Genomic DNA, 8911 nt, shown 5'->3' with positions numbered 1-8911 from the left:
GGCGGGGAACCTGCTGCCCGGCCGAGCGCGCAGCGCCCGGGGCCGCGCTCCGCCTGGGCGGTGACCCCGCCGGGGCCGTGCGAGGGCTTTCTCAGGGGTACGGGGGCGGTCTGGCCAGCGACGCGTGTTTCGAAGACTTGTTTTGGAAGATACCGGTTTACAGAATTTGAGTAACACTCTCGCGCAGATCTTGAGTTGAAAAGTGCACCCCAACATATTCCTGTGCCCGCCGCGTTCCAGGGTCTGCCCGCGGAGCGTGGCTCGTTTTGGATCACGTTTTGACTAACACCCGTAATCAAAGTAGCCGTGAACTAAGGCAGTTCAGCAGAACTGGTGAAAACAATTTTAATATAACGCTTCGGCTAGTGGATGCTGATCCGTTTACCCCAGTTTGGAAATTTCCTCAGAATTTGGGGAAAAGCATATCAATAAGTATTTTCTTGTTTTAAAGGAAACGTTAACTCGTGCCTATGACTACTTGCCTCAGCAGCAGAATTGGAGCTGTGCTTTTTTTCCCCCCGGGTAGTGGGTGGGATTGAACCCAGGACATTGGCCATGCTAGGCAAATACACTACCGCTGAGCCACTTACTTCTCTATCCCTGATACGCAGTCTTAACATGGTTTTTCTCTCGTTCTGGTAGTTCTGTTTAAATTTCAGAGTGTAATCAAGTCTCTTTCCAGATTCTTGCTCTTTTTTTTCTGCTTTGTCGGAGTTGGCTTAATCATTTTACTCTTGTTTCCTATTGGTTAAAACGGGTAGGAAAAAATTCTCAAGGTCTCTGTTTTTGTTTTTTTAACTGAGCAGGAGAAGTGAAAGTTTGACACTGTGTTTGGCTTTTTAAAAAATACTGTATCAGAGATAATCTGAGTTTTGTATGGTGTTTTAAAAGAACTGCAATTATTGCTGCTGCACTTAAGCTGTAAAGATCGTTGGTGCTTACAGGTATATTAGCAGTCAGTTTCACACGCGGTGACTTTTGTCTGAGCATTTTGAGTACACTTTAAGATTTTGGTGGGGTAAAATTTGTTTGCTTACTGTGCTTGTACTCATACTATAAAGACTAGTGTTACGGTCCTTGAAAAGGTGTCGTGGAGGAAACTTGAAGCAGAATTTTATTTTACTTGTAGTGTCTTCATGTGATTGGACTCATAGTTTAAGATCCAAATATCAGGGGTTATTCAGCTTCCCCACCATCTTTTGAATACTAACGGATGCTTAGGAAATCTTGAAAACCTCCGCTTTTAATCTGTAAATGTAGGCTGAATCAGGGTGGTTACACGATGCTGTTGATGGATCAGTAGTCTCTTTAGTAATAAGAAAGTACAGTGTTATACTACACATCGACTTAATACTGTTTAATACTGTGCATTTTTAGGTACATCAGTGAGAGACAGTCATAAAACCTTAACTCAAGGGTGGCAGTCATAAAAGTCATCAAGTCAGTCGTAGAATAATTTTCATTGTAACTTCCCATTAGCAAGTTCTTCCAGCATTTGCTCTTCTTTCAGTGATTTACCTTGTCCAATGAAAGAAAGAAATTTAAAACACAAGTTTGTAACATTCTTTCTTAAAAATAAATAGCTTTGTACCTTGCATTGCTTTTGAACTGTAATAACTGACCAGTAACGCTGAGTAAAGCCCAGAATTAAAATATCTCACTCTCTCTCCATATTCCCAAGACGTACCTTTGCATTTTTAAAAAATTTTGGCATATAATTCAATGTAAAATGTGAAAACTCACTTAAAAAATAACTTCCTAAAACACCACTGTTACCTTTGCTGACTATAGTCTTTAGCACTCAGTGATCCTTAGAAAATAACGTCACTCCTCAAATGACTTCCCTTTACAGTTACACTAAAACTATGGACATTATTTCGGCTTTGAGTCGCTTCTCTGACTCCATCTCCTTTTTCTCTAGCCACATTTCTACTGTGTTGCTGAGACCTCTATAAAACAGCAGTCTTCTCCTCATACTTACTCCTTTTTTAAAAAAATTTTTTAGCCATTTTTATGTTTGTTTGTTTTTTTTGGTTTTTCTCCGGTACTGGGAACCGAACTCACGACCTTGCGCTTGCCAGGCAGGCGCTTTTGCCGCTGAGCTAAATCCCCAGCCCCTTAGCCATTTTTATGCTATCTTTCTCCATAGCATTTTATCATGTTCCAGCATAATACTATTTAACTTATTTTACTAGCTTAAGTTTAATCTGTTTCTTCATGCTAATGCAACATGTGAAAACAGGGTTTGTTACTTTGTCACTTTTATCCCTAAACATCTGAGCAATGCCAGACATGAGGTGGGTCCTTAATAAATATTTAATGGGTTAATATGCTTTTAGCTATAAACATTAAAACTAGTAATTGTGGTTTGAAACTTTAGATAGTGTTTCAGTCTGTTGCATAAACTGTTGCATCAGTATGTGTGGACCATACTCAGGAAAGGAGTCCTTTTATTGTGTTTCTTTTTTTCTTTTTGAGACAGGATCTCGCTATGCAGTTCCGCTTTGTAGCCCAGGCTGATCTCAAACTCTCCATGGTCCTCCTACCTCAGCCTCCCAAGTACTGGGATTACAGACCTGTGCCACCACACCTGGCTATGGAGTCCGTATTTTTAAAGGCAATTTGTAGCCTTGAAACTAATTTGTCGAAATATAGAAGGAACTAAGGATGTTTCGCTAGGAGTAGAGTAGTATAAATACATTATTATTAAAATGTCATTTAGAAGCCACATTAGACTTACTTCTGGTAGTTTCAATAGGGAGAACTAAGCTACTGTGACACATAGTGAGAGGAGGAGAGGCAGCATACCTGGAAGATTAGTTAAAAGGCTTTTGACAGCATGGAAAGGAGAAGGATAGCTTGAATGAGATTGTGGAGATGGGCTAAGTGGATGAAATTTGAGATTAATAGGCCTCAGTTGATTGGTCATAGGTAGAGAAGAGAGAAATTTCAAAAATGACTCCAGGTTTATGCAACTGGGTTGATGGTCACAAGTGAGGACCAAGTTCATCTGGCTTTCACAGACTTAAGTTTGAAGTGTTTTTGGAGCTTTCAAGTAGAAATTCCTGTAGGCAGTTACATATATGGCTTTAAAATTCAGAGGAGGAATATGGGCTGGAAATAGAAATTTGGAGCTAATTAAAACTATAAGAAGGGGTGAAATTGCCTAGGAGAGACAATATCTTGGGAAAAAAAGGTACTGTAGACTAGAACGACAGTGGCCTCAAATATAAAAAATTTACTGGGAGAATGTGAGGTCTCAAAGACTGTTGTGAAGGTCAGAGAAACAGAAGGTGAGTGTGCTGTTACAGAAACCAGAGGAAGAGATTCAGGGGGCACACAATCAGTAGAAAGAGTTGAATAAGGTAAGAACTGACTGTTTTTTCTTTGGATATAAAACAACGTGGAGCTCATTGGCCTTTTTGGTACTCATAATTGCATAACTACTGTAGTTCTGAAAGTACTGAGGTCAAAGTTTAATTATCCATACAGCAGAGAGCTAATGTTTATCAAATATTTGCTGTGTTTTAGCCACTCTGCTTTAAATGCTTTACACATAAATTGTATTTGATTTTCTTAGTCGCCTTCTAGTATTAGATATATGATCTATTTTGCAGAAGTGAGATGGGCTCCAGAGAGGTTAAATAACTTGTTATCTGAGCACTTACTAAATCTCTTACTGCATGGATCTGTGTAACTTTTTGGCCATTATTCATTGTATCAGTTGGTCTCCCAACTTGTAGGCCCTTGCTTATCCAGCAGACATTTTTGCAGTGATGGAAATGCTCTGCATTTGTCCTGCCCGGTACAATAGCTGACATCAGTGTGTGGCTAGGAGCACTTGAGATGTGGCCAATGCAACTGGGTAACTGAATAGTGGTTACCTTATTGGCTGGTTGTGATCAGAGATCATTAAGAATCTCAGAAATAATAGTCCTTCATGTTAGATAAAGACATGTTCTTCATTTGCAAGGAGTACTGTTTTGATTACATGCTAGTTTTCGGTGCTATAAATAAATTTCATAGGTAACTTCAAAAACAAGCTCAAAGTTTCAAGTACTTTTTTTCCTGAACTATTTGAGATTTAGTTGCAGATGCAGTTTTATCACTTCAAACAAATACAAGGACAAGGGCTTTCTACTAAATAACTGATACCACCATCAAAATCAGGAAATCAGCCTTGCTATGTGTTGTGGCCTGTGTCTAGATGTCCCCCAATGCCTCATGTGGTTATAGGTGGGACTTTTTCAGAGGTGGCTGGATCTAGAGTGTGTGATGCTGGAATTGATTCATGGTGCAATGCTAGGGTCAAGGGCACTAGGATTAAGGGTGTGAGTGCTGCCTGCCCTAAGTAGCCTGGATAAGATATAAGGGACAGAGCTGTGGTCAGCACTTGCTTGTTGCTTTGCTACCTTCTGCCCAACAGGAACTGTTTTTCCTCTGCTGTGCCACCTTGCCTTGGAGCCAGCCAATTATGGACTGAAACCTCTACAAAATCTTTCCTTCTTTAACTTTGGGTGTAGAGTGTTTTGTCTCAGCAAGGAGAAAAGTAACTAAGACACTATGTTACTAACATCTAATCTTCACTTCATTCAAGTTTACCAATTTCCGAAGTGATTTCTTCTGTAACAAAAAGATTAAATTCACACTTCTATGTTACATTTTAATTGTAGTGTCTTTTTAGATTTCTTAGATTTTTTTTTTTTTTTTGGTTTTTCTCCGGTACCGGGAACCGAACTCACGACCTTGCGCTTGCCAGGCAGGCGCTTTTGCCGCTGAGCTAAATCCCCCGCCCCTCTTTTTAGATTTCTTATGCTATGATAATCGGATTTACTTTGACTCTCATGACTGTGGTACTTTTTAAAGTTCATAAGTTAATTTAGCTTTAACTGTTTCTTTCTTAATTTGGGTTTGCCTTAGATTTTCTTATGATTAGATTCAGACTGTGTGCCTTAGACAGTAATGTGTTTTTCTCATTGCATACTGTCAGAGTATAATTTCTTTTTGTCCCAGTACTGAGGATAGGTGCTTTGTTCACTTGGTTATGGTAAGTCCTTTCAGGCTGCTTCACTGGAAGGTTCTTTTCTTTTCCTCCTTAGTAGTTAATATGTATTTTGTGGGGAATTATTTTGAGACTGTAAAAATAGTCCCTTTCTTATCAATGTGTTATATATTCTCAAATTGTCCTGGCTTTGGTCATTGAAAGCCCTTAAGGCTAATTTCTGCTTTCTTTTCACTTTGAGCATTTTAGTAGTTTTCTTTCTCAAATTCCAAGATTACCTTGTACTGTACTTTCCCTGCCACAGCCTTGAAATCAACCATCCCTCCAAGAAAAGATTTCTTTTAATGCAGAAAAGTATTTAGAAACCATGTAGATTTTTAAACCATTTAGTATTTAGATTTGGCAGTGTATTCTTTATGTTTCAATCTATAGACTTACAGTTTTTGCTCTTCTTAAATTTGTAAGTTCCTTTTCTTACAGGGAGAAGCCTGGCTCCCATTATCTTTGTTGTACTTATTTTATAACATTTTCTATATGTAGCCAATTTTCCATTCCCACTGTCATTAGTGCTTTTTCCTTTTTTTTTCAACATTTTTTCCTCTTTAGTACAGGGCACTGAACCCAGGGCCTACACATTGAGCTACATCTCCAGCTCAGCTTTTTATTTTACTTTGAGATTGTCTCCCTAAGTTGCTAAGTTGTCCAGGCTGGGCTGTAACTTGCCACCCTTGTGCAGGCCTCCCAAAATTTTGAGGTTATAGGTGTGGGCAGCCACACCTGGCTTACATTTTTTTTTAAATTTAGGTTCAGTTCTCCTGTGGCAGGACACACTTCTGACCAGTTCTCAGATAACACATGTTGGGATCTGTAGCCTTACTTCTCGAGTCCAGTATCTCACTATTGGCTCTCTCACCATCTCCAACATTAACATCTTGGCCACTGACACAGGAGCCAGAATAGTAGCATACAGACGCTCTATATCGTAAAAGATTATTACACCAAAGATTCTGGTGAAAAGTAGTAGTAAGATATGTTCTCAACTTAACTAAACCGACTTGAGACTTAATTGTTCTACTCAAGGTGACACTATTTCACATTTTATCCTAGAGTTCTCAGTGTGTCTTTTTATCCTGATGGTGATAGTAAGATGAAAGTTGTGCTTTTTTAGACAGGTTTAGGGGTCAGGGACACCCTTGTGACAGTCCTGTTTGTCACATTTTACAGGTGACTTAATTGGTATCTTAGTTTCCTCATCTGTTTTAAGTTACATTTTCCTAAATCCAGTGGTAATGGCGTCTAACTCTCTTTCTCTTTTCCATAACCTTAAATTAGTTCAAATTTAGTGAATGATTTTAAATGCAGTGTTTTGGTATTTTAGTATTTTTAAATGTACCTCTTTGATGGAAAGGATTCGGTGTGGCCAGGCATGCCACAGAGTATTCAGGACATAGCGTAATATAAAGTAAGCGCACTCCTTACCACAGATACGTGCTCCACCATTTGGGGATAAAACTTGGGCCAGGGCTTGGAGAACTCTGTTTTGACATCCGGAGTTCTTCCATTTTTCTCCTAACCAGTTTTCCATACACATTTTTCCTGTCCCATTTCTGCTGCTGCATTAACCTCAAAGAGTAGACTTTCCCTTTGTGAATGTTTGCTTTTTAAAAAACAGCATTAAGTTGACCTGGCTTGGACTTAAAATACCTGTAAGTTCTTTTACACTCTGGCTTATAGTTCTCTGTCCTTATCTCCTGTTGCTTTCCTAAATAATTTTTTTCTATCTTAAATTAGTCATGAAAAATTTTTTAAAACTCATGCGTTTTCTTTGCAGTTTACATTTCTTCCCTTTACTGTCAGCAGTTAACACCCCTCTGAATTTGTTAGGAACCCTGCCTGTATCTCACATTTGGCACTTAAATATGCTGTCTTGTTCATGTTTAATACCTTCTCCAGTTTAATACTTTCTCCAGTTCTACTCTTCCTGCCAGGAGGGGGTAGAGATTCTTTATCAGTTTTAACATTATTTGTCTTTACAGTACCATTACAGTAGCATAAAGTAAATAAAAGTAGAAAAGAAAACATTGAAAAGAGCACCCAAGACAACAGTTGCTTTAAAAATTGGCATTAGTAAAACTGCATACAAATTGGTCATTTAGTGAAAATGCAGCACTGTTTTGCCTACATAGATAGCCTGGTATGAAAAATATTTCCATAAAGCTACTCTTCTTTTGTCCAGCTGTTTAAATCTTTTATTCTTGGTTTTTTTTGGGGGGGGGGCGTTTGTGTTGGGAATTGAACTCAGGACCTTGTGCTTGCCAGGCAGGGGCTGTGCCACTGAGCTATATATCCATGGCTCAGTCTTATTCTTTAAAAATTTTTTTTTCCAGATCATTTTTATTCGTACATGTTTGTAGCATATAATTATTCTTTGTGGGGAGATGTACATAATACATATTGATTCCTTTTTTCATTTCCTTCCCTTTCTTCCCTGCCCCCAGTCCATCTCTTGATCCTTTTCAATTTTACTTCAGTAGATGTGTGAAGTATATAATATTCACATTCTTTGTGTGGAATTGGTACATGTACATAACACATTTTAGTTCCTTTTTTCATTCCCTTTTCTTCCCTTCCTACCTCCCATCTATTTATCCCTTACCACTTGGAGAAAGATCTAGCTCCCTGCTTTGTATTTTCTATTATTTTGTTTTTTTTTATACTTGTTGCTCATATGAGAGAAACTGTGCAATATTTAAGCTTGTTTGTCTGATTTATTTCACTTACATTGTCTCACGTGTCTTTTATTTTAAAGAGAATAAAAAAAACCAATAAAAATGATACACAATTTTAAAACAAGATGATAGGAAATTAACAATGGTTATTATATTGGGTATTGTTATATTCAAAATAGTTGCTCAGATTACCAGATATAAGCATGTAAGATTGGTCAGACAATATAAACAATAACTGTTCCTTTTAATGAACTAATAAAACTTAGTAGTACATATATCTTAGCTATCTTTTTGTGTACACACACACAAACAACACAGCTGGGGGAAAGGAGAAAAGGGGTCCCCATCCCAGTTATTCTTTACTTTTTAAGCAGTTTCTTTCCCTTTCACAATGTCTGTTGTACCTTTTTTTTTTTTTTTTGTCTTTTTGAGACAGGGTCTCATCATTACTCGGTTGATGGGCATTTAGTTTGTTTCCAAGATTTAGCTATATGAGTAAAGTTTTTCGAAGTAGGTATTGATGATCTTCTGCATTTCCACAAGATCTGTAGTGATTTCACCCTTTTCATTCTTTGTTGCATGAATTTGAGTTTTTTCTTTCTTTTTTTCGATAAGGTTAGCTAGGGGTTTATCACTTTTACTTATTCTTTCAAAGAACCAACTCTTCATTAATTCTTTGTATTGTCTTCTTAGTCTCCATTGCGTTAATTTCTGCTCTGATCTTTATAATTTTCTCCCCACTTTGGGCTTGACTTGCTCTTTCTTGAGGTGCAGCGTAAGGTTGTCTATTTGTGCTTATTCTGTTTTTCTGTTGTGAAAGTTCACTGCGAGAAATTCCCTTCTGGGGACTGCTTTCTTTGCATCCCAATAAGTTGTATCTGCATTTTTGTTTGATTGTTTAATTTCTTCTGTGATTTCATCTGTGACCTATTGGTTGTTCAGGGGGGTGTTATTTAATTTCCATGTCTTTATGGAGTTTCTGCAGTTTCTTTGGTCAAAATTTTCCAGTTTCCTTGCACTATGACCAGATAGTATGCATGGGATAATTTCAGTGTCTTTGCATTTACTTAAGCATGTTCTGTGGGCTAGTATGAAGGTCCCATATGTAGCTGAGAAGAATGTGTATTCTGATGTTGTTGGGTGGTACACTCTGTAAAGGTCTACTAAATCCATTTGTTCC

Source organism: Chinchilla lanigera, unplaced genomic scaffold (genome assembly GCF_000276665.1).
Source record: "Chinchilla lanigera isolate Chin_1 unplaced genomic scaffold, ChiLan1.0 scaffold00099, whole genome shotgun sequence".
NCBI classification, from domain to species: Eukaryota; Metazoa; Chordata; class Mammalia; order Rodentia; family Chinchillidae; genus Chinchilla; species Chinchilla lanigera.
This window is presented reverse-complemented; position numbering follows the sequence as displayed.